At 38.8% G+C, this 16,611-nt stretch overlaps 1 protein-coding gene across 4 annotated transcripts in view; it reads left to right on the top strand.

Annotated features, from left to right (window-relative positions):
• The window catches only part of ANO10 (anoctamin 10), a 129,936-nt gene that overhangs the window by 42,546 nt on the left and 70,779 nt on the right, over window positions 1-16,611 (top strand). The window lies entirely within an intron of this gene.

Consider the following 16,611-nt stretch of genomic DNA (forward strand, 5'->3'; position numbering starts at 1 on the left):
GACTTTGAAATGCAGCATGAGTAAAAAAAACATAGTTAAGTAGAATTAAGTTTGTTACTTCTTTTTAAATAGCTTTTAATGTTGAATAAATCCAAATGTTACATCTGTCTATAGCTCCAAAAAGAATCTTGATAGAAAAAAAGTTTGCCTGGACAAATACCTGGAAAAAAAAATTTAGACAGCTGTTTCATTTTTCTTTTTGATCTGGTTGTTTTGGTTTTTTTTTTCTGACTTTTAGCCCGAGGAATTTAAAATGGTACCAGTATAATTATTTGGTGCATTAATTATACCAGTATACTGCATGAGCTAAAGTTCTAACAGGCCCCCAGGGTGATATAATCTGTTCTTGTACCAGAATAAAAATATCTGCAAGGAATTACACTGAAATAACCCTAGTAGTATGAGTGCACACGTAATCTCATATTGGTGTCATTTCTTGATTAGGCAAGCTCTAAACACTGGCAATGTGCATTCTGTTGTTTTGGAAGTTGCTGTTTCTCCCTGCCGATTTAATAAGGTACTCGGAACTCAGAACAGTTTCTGCTTGTTATTCCTAAAGCTTTAAATCTGTCTGTGCTAGCATTTTAACTGTATTCAGGAACTTGGTGGGTTTAGAAATTCCTTAGTATTGTTTAGGAGGTGGAGATTTCTGTCTGGATCAGCATTAAACTGGAAAATGTATTTGAATTCTGATAAAAGATAATTTTTGGATGGTTTTACAGAACACACTGAATCAAGATAAAGACAATACAAAACAACACCCCAAACCTGTTTCAGTCTAGCAGAACTATGGAAGCAGTTTTAGGAAATATTTTGAAGAACAAAGGCAATGCTTACATATTTTTTTTTTTTCTTTTATGCCTCCGCAGATGTAAGTGATAATTTGCATTCCTGCCTACAGATGTTTCCCTAGTGACAGGATGTTTGGGCTGCAGAAAATAAACCCAATGAAAGTTGGCTTACAATAGCTTTAACAGGTATCTCTTTATGATCAGTGATAACGTAGGTGTGAGGCCAGAATAAGCAAAATAATGATTTTGCTTGATGGAAAAGAATGAGTCCATAATGACTTGAAATAAGAGTTATTTGGACACTTAAACCCTTTTTCACTCAATATTGCAAGCTTTATGAATTGTGCACACAGAACAAGATCTGTTTCATTGTTATACAGACACACTGCTTTGCAGTACAGTAAAACTGGGCTGCTGACCCTTGGAACAATATCACATTTTAAGTGAAGAAAAACGTTCTAATCCTGGGTCAGAGTAGGTAGTGATCCCACATATGTTGCCCTGTTATCTCAGCAGCTGGGAAGATTGTCGAAGCCCAAATAAATAGTCTCACAAAGACCAATATTCTGTTTCATACCCCATTTTAGGCATGTATTCTTATGTTGATTTAAAGTATGTGGAAAAATGTGTAATAATGGGGTTAGAATTTATTCTAATTATCTGATATATATACTCATTTTGTGGTAAGTTATAAGGTTCTTGTGAACATATAACTCTGGTTTTACAGTGCAGCTGAGATGCTATTTTAAATCTCAACTGTGGGAAGCAAACTTTGGAAAAAATATTACATAAGCAGACGGGATGTCATTTGCTCTCCTTTTCCTCTGCTTGACACTGAACTGGCTCTGCAAGTCTCTTGTGTATACTCAGGAGTATTTTGAGCCAAATGTTTCAATATTTATATCACACACAAGCAAACAAATCCAAAGAAAACAGGCAAAACAACAGAGCCAGGAGCCCCAGTGGGGTTAATTTAGCTGCTTTCTTCCTCTGCAGTTCAGATGTAATGTATTTATTTATTAAAGCACAGATTTGTCGTCTTAACATCTAGAAGATACTTTGAGAGTGGAATAATTGTTGTGCAAGTCCATATCCTTTTAAAGGAAGCTAATGATGAAACAGAAATGCTAGCTTTGATCACTGCTGTCAGAGTTGTTTTGCAATACTTGCTTGAATGTAATATATGTATTTTTTTTAAAGATTCTGTTAGGATGGATGCAGTGTCAGGAATGCCCTTCATCCATGTATGGAGTAAATGTTAGGGTTAAAAATAACCTGTTGATGAAAACAGCTTATTTGGTTTGTTTCTCTTTAACAGAGCAGCACAGTGATCAGGCTGTGGGAAATAACTGATGTGTTTTTAATTACATTTTCCAAATGTTTTATGAGCAAAAAACAAGATACAGACTCTGGCACGAGGAGTCCTAAAGCAGTGGTTTGCTTAGAGGTGCACTGTGGGAAGCTGTCATTATCCACTTGTCTTTTCTTCTGCACTTTCTTCTAGGGACAGGATGTTGGGTATTTGTACGTTCTGTTCTTGGGTAACACAATAGCCTTTATTTTTGTAACCTCCTAAAAGCATCTTTCACATTCTTCAATTTTAAAATCACTGTCAGATGGGTAGGGCAAAGGAAGAAGGAAAAGGATCCATAAAATGCGAGGAGACTCTGAAGGTGATGGCGAAGATACAGTTTCTCAAGTACATGTTTTGTAGGTAATCTGTAATGTGAAACTGTTGTCAGCACTGACTTCTTCAGAGTGCATTGTTTTAGGCAGGGCAGCTGGTTATTTTCCCATGGAGAGCTGTGCAGGCAAAACTGAAAACTTACACTTGTTTCGGTGAACAGAAACACAGACAAAAGAAGAATGAACTTGGAGTGAAGGACAAGAAGCCAGGGGAATGGCTGTCGTGCTGCTGCAGGAGTGACTGCCTTTCCCCCAAGAAGTGCAATGAGCAGAGACTGAGCACTGCCTGTTTGAGAAAGCGTGAGCAGTGGTGCAGAGAGCATAATGGCAAGGGGAGAATGGTAGAGTATACAGTGAGATGCATCTGAGGACAAAAGAGAATTTAGGCTCTCTAGGGATGAGCTGGGGGTGCTTGGAGACTGTAGGATCTGAGTAGGGTGGCAGAAGTGTTGGGTAGGTGTTCTCTGAGAAAGTGTGGAGTTTGTTTGCATTTTTGTACATTTAATGCTGTATTCCTTGAAATGCATTAGGTTCCTCCTGAGATCTCAGAAAACAGGCTTTCAAGCCATTTTCTTGGTTTCTGGTATCTTCCTAATTTTTGAACTTTATTGGACGGCTCTGCTGCTGTTTCTTGCCAGGTAGTGACAAACTGTTGGTGGTTATCAACCCTGTCCATGCAGACAAAGATTCAAGAATAGCTTGTCGTAAAAGCTACGCAAAGTGCTTAGAGGAATGGCTCAAAAAGAATATTTTTTTTTTGTTGATTCAGTATGTGATCAAGAGTATGTATTGACTGCTTTTTGGGGTATACTTACGTGTATAAGGAAATGGGTGCTAAAAAAAAAATCTAAAGGACATGCAAATAGTAATTGCAATTACTGTTTGGAACACTCTGCATGGTCTCTCCCAGTTGTCTATCTGAAGAAACAGTAATAGAAAAACCACAATTACGTGTAATAACAATTTTCTCCCACATCTCAAAGTGGATTTTTTTTTTTTAAAGGCAAGTATTTTGAATAAATTATAATTATGCTACATAACTGTGAGATGTCTGCTGCTTTACAGGGTATTTTTGTCCTGTATTTGACAATAATCTTAGAGGAGGGGAAACTTTCATACTACTACATATTTACTAAGAAAACCTGTCTTAAACAGAGTGAGCAAATGCTTACTGTAGCCCTGTTTGATAGCTTATGTATGGAAGGACATGAAAGGAAATGATAAATAATTACAGTGAAGTTATTTCTCTTCATCTGTTACTCTGTAATAAATGATGTTCCTGTGTTTTCTCTTGTTGCTAATAAGCATATCAGTTAATGAGGAGTCTTTACGTATATTGGCAAATCTTGGTTTGGTTTTGAAAGGAAAAAATCCACACGTAACAGTGTTAAAAACAATAATCTGTCCTTTAAAATCCCTGATCATTCCTCCTGTACCTGCTTCTGTGGTTTCTGTAGCATGTAGTGAAATGTAAGATAGGAAAATACATGTGGCTTTACTGGGAATGCAGTTTAGAGAGAGGGCTGGATCCATATCGAGGTGTATTGCCAGGCTATTGCTAGGACTGCGGAGGGTGCTATAAAATATCCTTTAGCCAGAAACATGGTGGCCTTCTGTAAGGACTGGAAAGTGAGACCAATAGTGCTAAGACTTACACTCAGATAAATACATTGATGTTAATTCCAAAAAGAAATCTTTAATCTCTCTGTTACTTAAAATACATTTTCTTTTAGGATAGATACAAATGGTAAATAGAAATCTATGGTGCTTTCATATATAAACTGAAAATTTCTAGTATTAGAGTTGATGCCTCCTGTGTAGACAGCCCTAAAATTAATTTCATGCTTGTTTACTCTTATCAAAACTCTATTTACTATAATTCGCTCTAATTTGTTCATGATTTTTGTTGAACTTCTGTGTTCCCTTCTTCCTTTATTATAGAGTTGGACTTCAAACCCATCTCCTACTTTCCTTTTTCCTTCTGTTCCCCAAGTGACAGCTGCCTTTGTTTTGGTGGCTGTTTCTATATACAGTGCTTCTGTATCTCAGCCTTCATACCTTATCTGACGCACAATCTTGCTTTCCTTAAATCCATAGAGGGTGATTTTATATACTACTGTCCTGGGTTCAGCAGTAGCAGTTATTTTTCTCCTTCTTAGTAGCTGGTGCAACGCCGTATTTTGACTTTAGGCCTGGGAACAGAGCTGATAACTCAAATGTTTTAGTCTGACCAAGGACTTTGTGAGCCTCACGCTCTGCCAGGGAGGAGGGGAAGCCGGGAGGAAGCAGAGACAGGACACCTGACCCAAACTGACCAAAGAGGTATTCCATACCACAGCACATCATGCCCAGGATGTAACTGGGAGTTACCCGGAAGGGCATGGGGACTGCAGGGTTGGACGAGGGATCGGTCGGTGCTTGGCTGGGGCGAGTTATTGGTTGGCTGGTGTTGAGGTGTTGTATTCTTTCCTCTTGTTATTTCCTTTATCATTATTATCATTGGTGGTAGCAGTAGTGATTTGTGTTATACCTTAGTTACTAAACTGTTCTTATCTCAACCCATGGGAGTTGCATTCTTTTCGATTCTCCTCTCGGTCCCTCCGGGAGTAGGGGGAGGGCAAGAAGGGGGGAGTGAGAGAGTGGCTGTGTGGTTTATGGATGACTTTTGTTTAAACCACGACAGTTCTTTTTGGTGCCCAGCATGGGGTATGAAGGGTTAAGGTAACAACAGATCTGACCGGATTAATAGTCACTCGTCACAATGCTGATTTATTGGCTCTCAAAGTTGTTTCTCTTGATCTCACAGTTTCAGAATGCTGTACATTAACGTAGAGCCGGTATTTGCTGTATTGGTGTTTTTCAACTGTGGGGCTTGGGCTAAGGTTCTTGTCTCATTGTACTTTATGGTAATGACTTGTAATACAATAGAATCATTGATCATGAAAGTGATCGGGCTTATGTTCCCAGTGTGGTCACCACCTTTATACTTTGGGAGGTATATAATAAAGGTGCTTAGCAATTACACATCTTTTTTCTCCTTCTTGGGTGGTCAACCTGTGAAGGAGACATTTTTTTACCCTCCCAGCCCCCCTCTCAGACCGTTTACAGCATCATTTGAGAGTTTTGAAGTTCTTGAATGGCCTTTTAATACTGTTGAGACCTGTTTGCTGATTTTGATGGGGACCACAATGTTGGCACGCGTACAGAGTGTTTTGCCCACGACCATTTTGTCTGATTTCAAGAGTTAAGCAGAGTCAGGTTTGGGCCTTGTCTGGAGTTAAACGACTATATGGGAGGACCAGGAGATTTTCCCCAAGGCTGGACAGTCATGAGTGGCAGGTGTGTGGAACAGTATGAGCAAGTATCTAGTCCCCTGGGCCCCTCCAGTGCTTCGGAAGCATCGGAGATGGAAGGCAGCTGTATGGAGTCCCCAGCAACAAGCTGCAGAGACTGCTGAAGGGGACAGTGAATTATTTTGAGCCTGGTGGGCCCATGACACTTCAGGCCATCAGGGCAGAGATGCAACATAGAGATGGACTCATGATTGAGGGGTGGTCTTATCAATGGACACTATTGCCCAGGTTATTCACGAGTGTGAACGCTGCACACAGCCTCTCCTGCTCTGAGAGACTGTTAACAAGAGATGGAGCCTGATATCATGGACCGAATGGACTCAGCAGCTTTACAGGGACTGGTCCATGCACTAAGAGTGCACTGAGATAAGAGTGACAGTATACTGAAAATGTGGGATCTGAGCATGACGTGAATGGTATGGAATAAGGGGTGGATACTGCCCTGGGTTCAGCAGTAGCAGTTATTTTTCTCCTTCTTAGTAGCTGGTGCAACGCCGTATTTTGACTTTAGGCCTGGGAACAGAGCTGATAACTCAAATGTTTTAGTCTGACCAAGGTCTTTGTGAGCCTCATGCTCTGCCAGGGAGGAGGGGAAGCCGGGAGGAAGCAGAGGCAGGAAACTTGACCCAAACTAGCCAAAGAGGTATTCCATACCACAGCACGTCATGCCCAGGATGTAACTGAGAGTTACCCAGAAGGGCTAGGGACTGCAGGGTTGGACGAGGGATCGGTCAGTGCTTGGCTGGGGGGAGTGGGATGAGTTATTGGTTGGCTGGTGTTGAGGTGTTGTATTCTCTTCCCTTGTTATTTCCTTTATCATTATTATTATTGGTGGTAGCAGCAGTGATTTGTGTTATACCTTAGTTACTAAACTGTTCTTATCTCAACCCGTGGGAGTTGCATTCTTTTCGATTCTCCTCTCTGTCCCTCCAGGAGTAGGGGGAGGGCAAGAAGGGAGGAGTGAGAGAGTGACTGTGTGGTTTATGGATGACTTTTGTTTAAATCACGACAACTGCTTTCTTAGTTATAACAACGCACTTAGTTATTAGTTATAACACTGCTTTATGGTTAACACTTGTTCTATGCAGCAGTGCTACAATAAAGGATCTGGTAGTTATCAGGGCTCTGCAACAGTAGTGCTGGCTATTGCCGTATCGTGCCTAATGATATAGGGCAGAGTGTTCAGTGAAAAATACTGGAGAAATAGCTTTTGGAGTGGTAACTTATGCTGTCTGTAATGAATAGAAAGAAGGAACAAGGTGGCATAACTTACTGCTTTACAGTACATTAATGACTTTTTTGGGGCAGTATGCTACTGTTGTGCACACTTTCCACATTCAGAGTACTTCTGTACATCTTTGAAAGCTCATGCTGTTGTTACATGCATGAGTTTTCAGTGAATGATTTTTGCTTCAGAACTGTATTGCCTTTTTTCTTCGGAAGCTAAAAATTAAGATCTAAATTACGTATCTGTTGCTCAAGTAAACAGGCACAGGATGTTGGGTGGAGACACTTGTGTAATACTTGGAGTAACAGAGAACCAAATGAATTGTTTAGTGTCAGTGTCTTGTGAGCAATGCAGGGGACAGTCTCTTAAAATTGCTCACTCTCTAAGCTATGGATTTCATATAACTATGTGAAATAAGTAGTTTTCAGAAATAAGAAACTTTGAGTTTAATTTTTCATTGTTTCTTTCTTTTTTAAATGCGAAAATAACATTTTAATTTCCTTGTCTACTTGGTGTTCCATGTCCTGACATGCAGTATTTGGGGTTTTGTTTTGAAAAAGGGAGTAGCCAGGCAAAAAGTTGAATGAAATCGAAGACATTTGTTTTATTTTCATTTGTGGAAGTGTTTATATGCTTCTTGCATAACACAGCCTGCACTGTCAGCCTGGAACTTTTTTACCTTTGAGATATATTTCAACCGTTGCAACTACTATGAAATTGCTGGATTGATAGATGTGGATTTTTTTAGTTAAACTTATTTTACTAAAACAGCACTAAAACTTGAGTTTCAATAATTACAAATGCACTTTAAACTTCATTCTGTGTGCTGGGATGATCTCTTGTTGGACTTCACATGAGTTTTGTCTTTGCAGATTTTGTCTTTTGCTTTAACTATCTATGCTTTTGTTCAAGAAAAATCAAGAAAATAGCTTATTGCAAGATGTGTATCTTTAGAATGAGGTCAATTGATTTAACATTCTTATAGAAATATGCCTCAGTGCTTATTAAAATAGAAAGTAATTTGGCATAAGAGCTAATCTATGCCATATTAAAAGCTGCATGGTTATTTTACAGCTAAGTATGATTGCTTCATCCTGTATAAGGAGATTATCTTCTTTCTGTTTTTAAAACTATCATCTCTCCTGGCTGACGATAGGAGGAGGACAATTTAAACTTCTGATGAGACAGTCAAAGGGCTGCTTCGGAGCTTAATAGAAATTGAGTTGATTTTAATTAGAAGTCAATAGAATTAAGTGCATTTTGCCACTCTAATATTACCTCTTTTCCATACTCATAATTTACAGACGGATCTTATTTCACTAGGAAAAAGTGACTAATGAAGGCGACAAGAACTTCATGGATATTTTTTTTTCTAAATGGATTGTGCTTTGCTTTCAAAAGCAGACCAGCACTGAACCTGTCAGTCTTTGTTAAAGATCCAAGCATCTTTGTCACATACACAAATACATTTGCTGTGGTTTAAAATCTTAGCATTTGATAAAGGAACTATAAACAGTTTTTCACATTCTAAGTGTCTCAGATGCTGAGGATTAAAATGAGTGCACTTAGCGAACACGTGTAGATAGCCTCTTTCGTGTGTGGTGTTGGAAGGTTCTGCCTATGGCCTATGGCTTGAGCCTGAGAGGTGGTAATCACTGCATCACCTAGCACTGCAGCCAGAATTGCATATATTCAACATTTCTGCCCATTGCTCCTCTTGGTGAGTTCATACCTGTATCGCAGAAAAGTTTGTGTTAAGAAGGATGTTTAAAGATAGATAATAGGTTAGAAGTTTGGAACAGGAATATATGTAAATCTAGGCTATGTGTTTGCTGTACTCAGCTGTGTCATGCATCCGTTTTTGTTACTATTTATTGTTAGCTGTGAATTTAAGGAAGTTATTCCAGGGAAGTTCAACTACTGTTTTTTTGGTAAGTTTTAAAGAAGGAATGGGGGAGTGTGGACAAATGTATGGATTGCCTATTAGAAAATCAAGTCCTTTGACAGAAAAATAGTTTGATTAAACATACAAAGGTGAGAATTTTGAGACCTGTATTTTTATTTCTGGACAACTCTGCAGTGCTATGTGACATTCAAAGTATAGTTGAGCAGCTAAATTAAATGCCCTTGCTTTTTTTTCGCTATACTTTGGTAGCTAACAAAATCTAAGAGAGGATGTTAGTTGTAGGGGTTGCTGTAAAAAAGGTGTTGCTGCAGGAGGTCTCAAATTTTATTTGGAATTGATGTTGGTAGAGGCAGTAACCTCCCTGTTTTATGTCTGACTGTTAAACAGAGTAAGCATAATGTGTATGCAAGGTCCTAGGTTCCCTTTAGATACCGTAAGTTCATGGCTTAGGAGAGAGGATAAATAGTTACTAGAAAATCTGTATCCAGACTGAGAGCTTTATATGGCCGATAGAAATCAAAGTTGCACTGGAGTGCAAGCAGCGTTTAAATTGGCCAAGAGAAAGCAATTAATAAAAAAATCTTGTTTATCAAAATAAGTGCAGTTCCACATCTGGATCTGCAGGTTGATGGTTTCTTGGAAGGAAATATTGCAGAAAATACCGAAGACACTTATATTCTGTGACTTCAGTGCAACTTTACATTGCACTGCTCATCCCGATAGTCCAGTGTAAACTGTTGGGGCTATGTAACAAGTAATTTATGCATGTCTTAGATTGATCTCCTGCATTGCCAGTAGTTACATTTTATGGAACATTAATGAAACAACCTAAAATTGGTCAAGGATGTGGAAAATACTTGCAAGAAAAAGCTGAGCAGATCTTTCACAAGTTTTTATAGCTGTGTAAGAAAGTGAGACTGAGTTTTAATCCAGATGGAAAAGGAATGCTACTAGTCTGTTTCAATACTGCATAATTGATTACATGGGTCAACCTCTGGAAATTTGCAATAAGTGTCTCCAAAGGATTGAACAGTTTCAGATGTTAAATAATTCTGTGCATGTCTCCTTTGACGTTGTTGTGTCTGTGACTGATTTCTTCCATAAACCTGTTCTTGAGTTCTGAGAGAAACATAGATGAGGAATAGCACAGAATGGTATGAACTTGAAAGTGGAGCACTCCAGAGTGGCCAGGGTGAGAGACTTACTTCTGTGGCCCAATTTTCTTATTGGGCAATTATCTTTACTTACCTCATAGGGATACTGTTTGAATGATCCTCCTTCCACAAAACCAAGAAGAATGGAAAAGAAAGGCTAAAGCTATGCTTTTACTTATTATTTTACTCCCATGAAGGTTGTTGTTCTCTTTTCTGTTCTCAAATTAAACATGTGTCATAGTTCAACCCCAAAGTAAAATACAGTAATTGTAATAAGGGGTGGGGTGGGGGGGGAAGACAGGAGGAGTAATGTAATTCAGGAAACTCAAGTGGTGCACAATACAACTGCTCACCATCTGCTGACTGATCCCAACCCGTCCCTGTGCAGTGACTGGCCCGTCTGGGACAACTCTCCCCAGTTTATATAGTGGGCATGATGTACTGTGGCATGAAATACCCCTTTGGCTAGTTCGGATCAGCTGTCCTGGCCAGTGCTCTCTCCCAGCTTCTTCTGCACCTGGTCACTACTGAAAAAGACCTTGATCAGAGTAAGCACTACTCAGCAACTACTCAGCAACAACTAAACCATCGTTGTGTTAGCAACAGTAGTCTCAAGATTAAAACCAAAACACAACACTGTACCAGCTACTAGGAAGAAAATTAACTCTATCCCAGCTGAAACCAGGACAACATGGCAAGCCTTTTGCAGTTGTGTAATGCCACTGTTAATATAGAACAGAACGGATGACTCAAAGTTATCACCCACTTCTGAAAGGAAAAGATAGCTCAGTTTCCCAGAGACATTTTAGGGGGGGACCCTAATGGCTTTATGCAAATTCTAAATCTTTCACAGAAAGTTTCTATCTACAGAATAAGCTTTTCATGGAACCAGCCTTTGCAAATTGTAATTGTCATTCACAGATGTTGTATTTCCTATTCTTGATTGCTGTCAGGATCTTCAATTCATCTGTGAAAACAAAGTCACATTTCTGAAGTTAAAAATAAAACACCTTCACCAGTTACAGCTGCATGCAATACCACCTGAATTCTTGGTAGGGTTTCCAGGCTTTTCACTTTCCTTTTTTCCTCTCTGATTGCATATTGAAACACACTGATGTATGCCTCATGAGATGCTCTCATTCCAGAGTAGGGAGATGTTAGCATCCTTTTCTTCTAACTGATACATTTCCGCGATTTTGCGTCTTAGGTCTGTCAAGCAGCTAGCTTGACCTGCTTGCCAGTTAATTCTAGAATGGGAGAGTATCACTTTCCTCTGTCCTGGGTTCAGCAGTAGCAGTCATTTTTCTCCTTCTTAGTAGCTGGTGCAGTGCTGCATTTTGATTTTTCGGCCTGGGAAGAGAGCTGATAACGCCGATGTTTTCAGTTGCTGCTCAAATGCTTGGTCTGGCCAAGGACTTTCTGAGCCTCATGCTCTGCCAGGGAGGAGGGGAAGCCAGGAGGAAACAGAGACAGGACACCTGACCCAAACTGACCAAAGAGGTATTCCATACCACAGCACGTCATGCCCAGGATGTAACTGGAGTTTACCCGGAAGGGCTGGGGGATGGCAGGGTTGGACGAGGTATTGGTCAGTGCTCGGCTGGGGGGAGTGGGGCGACTTACTGGTCGGCTGGTGTTGAGGTGTTCTTTCCTCTTGTTATTTCCTTTATTATTATTGGTGGTAGCAGCAGTGATTTGTGTTATACCTTAGTTACTAAACTGTTCTTATCTCAACCCGTGGGAGTTGCATTCTTTTCGATTCTCCTCTCTGTCCCTCCAGGAGCAGGGGGAGGGCAAGAAGAGGGAGGAGTGAGTGAACGAGCTTTTGTGGTTGGGTTTAGACCACGACACCCTTCATTTGGGAACTGACAGGGCAAAGAATGTTACATTAATCTCATGTCTTTTAAAGCATTCCAGGTGCTTATCCTCTCCCATTTTCTTCCTCCTCGAAAACATCCTTTATTGCATATTAACAGAAATTCAGAAGAATATTGTGATACATCAGATCCCTTTACTTGTTAAAATAATGTTAGGGTACACCTAAATATTTATTATATAACAGCCTATTAACTTCATTAAGCTATATGATATGATAATTGTTTTCTTCTGTGAGCCCCCCTAAACCCCACATAAGCAATCCTTGATTTTACTTTTTAAAAAATGTATGTTAATGTTATATGAACAGCTGGAATTTGAATTTAGTCTATTTTCTAAGCCCTCCAAGGAAACTGTATTTTACAAGGGCTGTATGATATCTGCAGGAAATTGACTTCTTGAATGATTTCATAAATTTGTCTTCCTTTGTTATATTTCATGGTATTCATCCCTGCAGTACAAGGTGGCTACCTATGCTCAGGTTCACAGTTCATCATACGAAGTGTTTTATCTTCTGTCTGAGTGCTCTCTGGAGATTTGTTGTCCTTTCTTTGAAGTTCTTATTTTCAAACACATTGAGAAGCTTCGTTCCTTTTAGGTAATGATAAGCAGAAGCTAAACTGGACAATAAATCCCACCACTTCTGTTACTCAACAGCTGTGTATTTCAAAATACATCACTGAAGTGTTGCTGTTGGTGCTAAAACATTCTTGAGATTTGGCTGAAAATATGCCTCATGAAGAACTGGCTTTTCCCAAATTGGTGCATCACAGGGTTAGCTGTTTTTCTTCTTTAAACAGCAAACAGAATTCTGCATTATTAGACTTTGTTTGTGACAACAGGATTGCTAGCTCCTGTATGTTATTGGAAAACTGATTGTAAAATGTAAGCGAACTACTAAACTTGCTTTGGAGTGATTTACTAGGAGAGCCTCTGAATTCTTGTCTTGTTTGTTCATTCTGCTACTCTCCCAGTGGTTCCTTTCTGCTGTCATTGTTTTCAGTCTGTTCTTACTGCTTCCCATGTCAGAGAAAAGACAATTTATTTCAGTGTTAATTAGATGATTTGTGTGGCTTTTGTAAGCAGCCTGGTTTCTAAGGGGGCTTTATTGTTATTTTGTAATAATAATTATATGTAAAGAGGCGTAAGCTTTATATATTTGGTAATTCTTTAGTTAGTACCAACATGGTGATCTGTTGAGACGCTTTCCACTCATAAAATGAAGGAAAGTTCCTTTGCTACTACTGTAAAATTACAAAGATTTTTCCACTATAATAGAAAATGCTTGCCTGAAAAAAGAATTACGGAGCTTTGAAGTTTTAATTTTCTGTTGCTGCTGTTTGTAGAGTGTATGTAGTGAATGAGTATGCAGTATTTGGTACGTTGGTCTAATGGAGTTACAGTAGATTTCAAGTAAGTTAGAAGTAAAATGAGATGACTGGAAAGGCAGTTGACTGATTAGTGCTCTAATCGGTTTAGTCTTTTGGGACTCAATTTTGTGCGTAACAGAATCTCTTAAATCTGACTAAACAGAGCTAAACAGAAGTTTGGTGAGTATGGGATACATAGATGAACACTTCACTGTGTGTTTTTCAAGATGTTAATTCAAGTTCTGCTATAAAAGATGTTACTTTTCAAGTTACTCGTGTTGGATTAAAATGAGCCTTTGCCTTATGTCCAGCTTATCCAGAACATATTTTACAAGTAGTATTTATAAAGCAGTCTAAAACTTAATGGTTTGAACTGGTTATCACAGTATAAACTGGGTAGACTGTAAGACTAGCGATAATAAAAACATCTTCCATGACATCAGGTTTCTTTTATAAGCTACAAGGTTGCTGAATGACATTTGCACTTGTGAAAGTACTATGCCTGAGGGTGTAGATGTACCGTGAAAGTGGGTATTTTGCAGAGAATGCTTCATGCATATAGGAAATTACTGTTGAGGTACCTGTAGTTTATTTTTATCAAGCATTTCTAAAGATGCCAGGCTTTAACCTAGAAAATCACTCAAGTTGTCCTACTACTGGCATGACTTCCATTATATGTTTTCAGTTTTGGCTTTTTAAAAAATGAAGCTTATAGTATAATTTTTTAAAACAAATGATTGCTGAAAATTATGCATTCTTGTATACAAATTGCAAAAATTTTGACCTTTGGTACTGTGTTTCAAACATAAATCATCCTTGCCATTTAAGAAAAATCACCTTTCTCTTGATTATCTTCAGTTTCTTGTCATTCATTCCTCTTATCATAAAATCGCAAAATGGTTTGGGTTGGAAGGGACCTTAAAATGCATCAGCCCCCTGCCATAGGCAGGGGCACTTTCCACTAGACCAGGTTGCTCAAAGCCCTGTCCAGCGTGGCCTTGAACACTGCCAGAGATGGGGCAGCCGCAGCTTCTCTGGGCAACCTGTGCCACTGTCTCATCTGTTCCCTTGATATCTCGTTTGCATACTTTAATCAAATTGCACTTACTTCCTTCTTGGTAAATAAAGGGTCCTTTACCCTGCCACTGTGATTCTTTAATCATTCATGTTTGAGCTTTTCTCATTTTTTAGCACTGTTCTCGGAGTGGCAAACACTAGATTTCCTATGTTTTTCTGCTACTAGTCTAATCAATACCAGATGCAAAGTAATTTCATTTCCTATCTTCTCTAGATTCCTTTACCAGGTCAAGTACAATATTGCCATCCTGTCCAAGGAATAATATTCAAATAATTATTACTCAGTACCCAGATCTCTTTTTTTGTTGAGTTACTTCTGCTTTTAAGTTACTTCTTTTGAGTAGCTTCTGAGGACAGTGATTCCCCCATTCTTTATGTCATCTTTGTGACCAATTGTAGGTACAGCATTTCACTTGGTTGCTTTGGAAAGTTTATTTCTTGGTTGTATGGAGTCAGCAAAGAGATCTAGTACCTTTGCATCAGCACCTTGGTTTCTTCAGAATTTATCACTGCTTACGCGCCACAGGTTTTTCCCAGAAATTATTTCACTTTTCTTCCAAGTCACCAGCAGCTGAATATTCTGATCAGTAGTGCGTCATTATGAGATGCTTCATGTGCTGCTGTGGAAAAGGCACAACCATACTAGTGTGGTATCCTTGAGCTCTGTCACATCTCATTTTTAAGCCCCTTTAATCATGCTAGTGTATTTAATCAAAATGTGTTGTAAATTCAAGTCACATGTTTTCAGAAGCTGTAAGTATACAACATCAAAATTGTTGCTTGTTGTCAACCAAGTTTTACAATGTCCTCAAGAATGAGTATCCACTTAACTTGATAGATACTTACTTTTTTTATGCTAGAGCAAGTTGATTGGCACTAATCATTGTTAGTGGTGCCAACAATTTACGACTCAGACATGGAATGGGTGGTGATGCTGTAAACCTCCTGCATTGTTTGCTCTGTGTCTTTATATCAGTCCTTCTTGGGGTAGTTTTATTTGTATACTCTTTCTTTCTGATCTTTGTAGTTAGTGTGATGTCATAAAAACAGCTACATTACTCAGGAAAGATGACATCCAGGAAACATAGTTGTGATTGTGAATACATGAAAACTGAAACAGCTCTGTTGCAGAAATAAGTCCTGGCCTAATAGGGACACTCTTCTCATCATTCCTTTTGGAATTTATGAATTTACACACAAGTGGGCTCTGAGATGGGCTGTGGCATGTAGAGTGGGACTCTTCATTATCTGTATGTACTTAGTGTTGTGATGGCTACACCGAGTTTACCTTTACAATATAACTGCGCTCTCCAGTGACTGTAGGACTCTCAAATTACTGATGTAGTTACTGAATGAAGAGTACTGTCAACAAGCAGTCCTTGATTTTAGTTCAAATAGTTCAGCCTCTTTTAATGTGCCATAGTATAATCTGTGGCATTTTTGGTTTGTAATTTTATACTTAATATTAATTTGGAAAGGTGCTTAAAAAAAAGCCTACATTTGTATTGAAGTGGATCATTAGAAAATCAATTGAAACACAGCATAAACTGAAATGGCTGAAAATTGTCAGCATAAATTCATCAGTCATTGAGATCCTCTTATTTTCTCTGCAGCAATTGAATCAATTATCCTAGGGTGTGGGGCAGGGAAAACTTACACCGAAGCCCCAGAAAGCAAGCAAAAAACCCAGTGTGGTTTTATCGTGTCCAACTGCCAGAATGCTCACAGCATCAATGCGCCATAGTTTTGATACTGTATTTCTCTATCATGCTAAATATTTTCAGTTTAGTTTAATGCCAACACACTACAAGAACACATTATTTACAGATGTGAAACCATGTCCTTCGGGTATGAGTTAAGTAAGTGGCTTTGTAATACACAGGTAAATTGTAGATTGGCCTTTTGATTTGTGTTCAGAAGAAAAAATAGGATTTTGTTTTCTGTTTTAAAAAATAGCTTAAGCCCTTTTCCTTTGTTGCCTGATGAGTTGGTTTTTTTTGCAGTAACAGGTATATGTGCCAACAAAACTGAGTTCCTAGGAATGCAGCAAGTATTACAGCATTGTTCAGAAGCTCTTGGATAGTATTTTAAAACTGGTAAAACTTTTAGAACTACTTTAATAGGCAACTTCCTAAGAAAGTTACTCTTTATGTATTGTATGGTACCTGTCT

This window comes from Lathamus discolor, chromosome 2 (genome assembly GCF_037157495.1).
Source record: "Lathamus discolor isolate bLatDis1 chromosome 2, bLatDis1.hap1, whole genome shotgun sequence".
Lineage (NCBI taxonomy): Eukaryota > Metazoa > Chordata > Aves > Psittaciformes > Psittacidae > Lathamus > Lathamus discolor.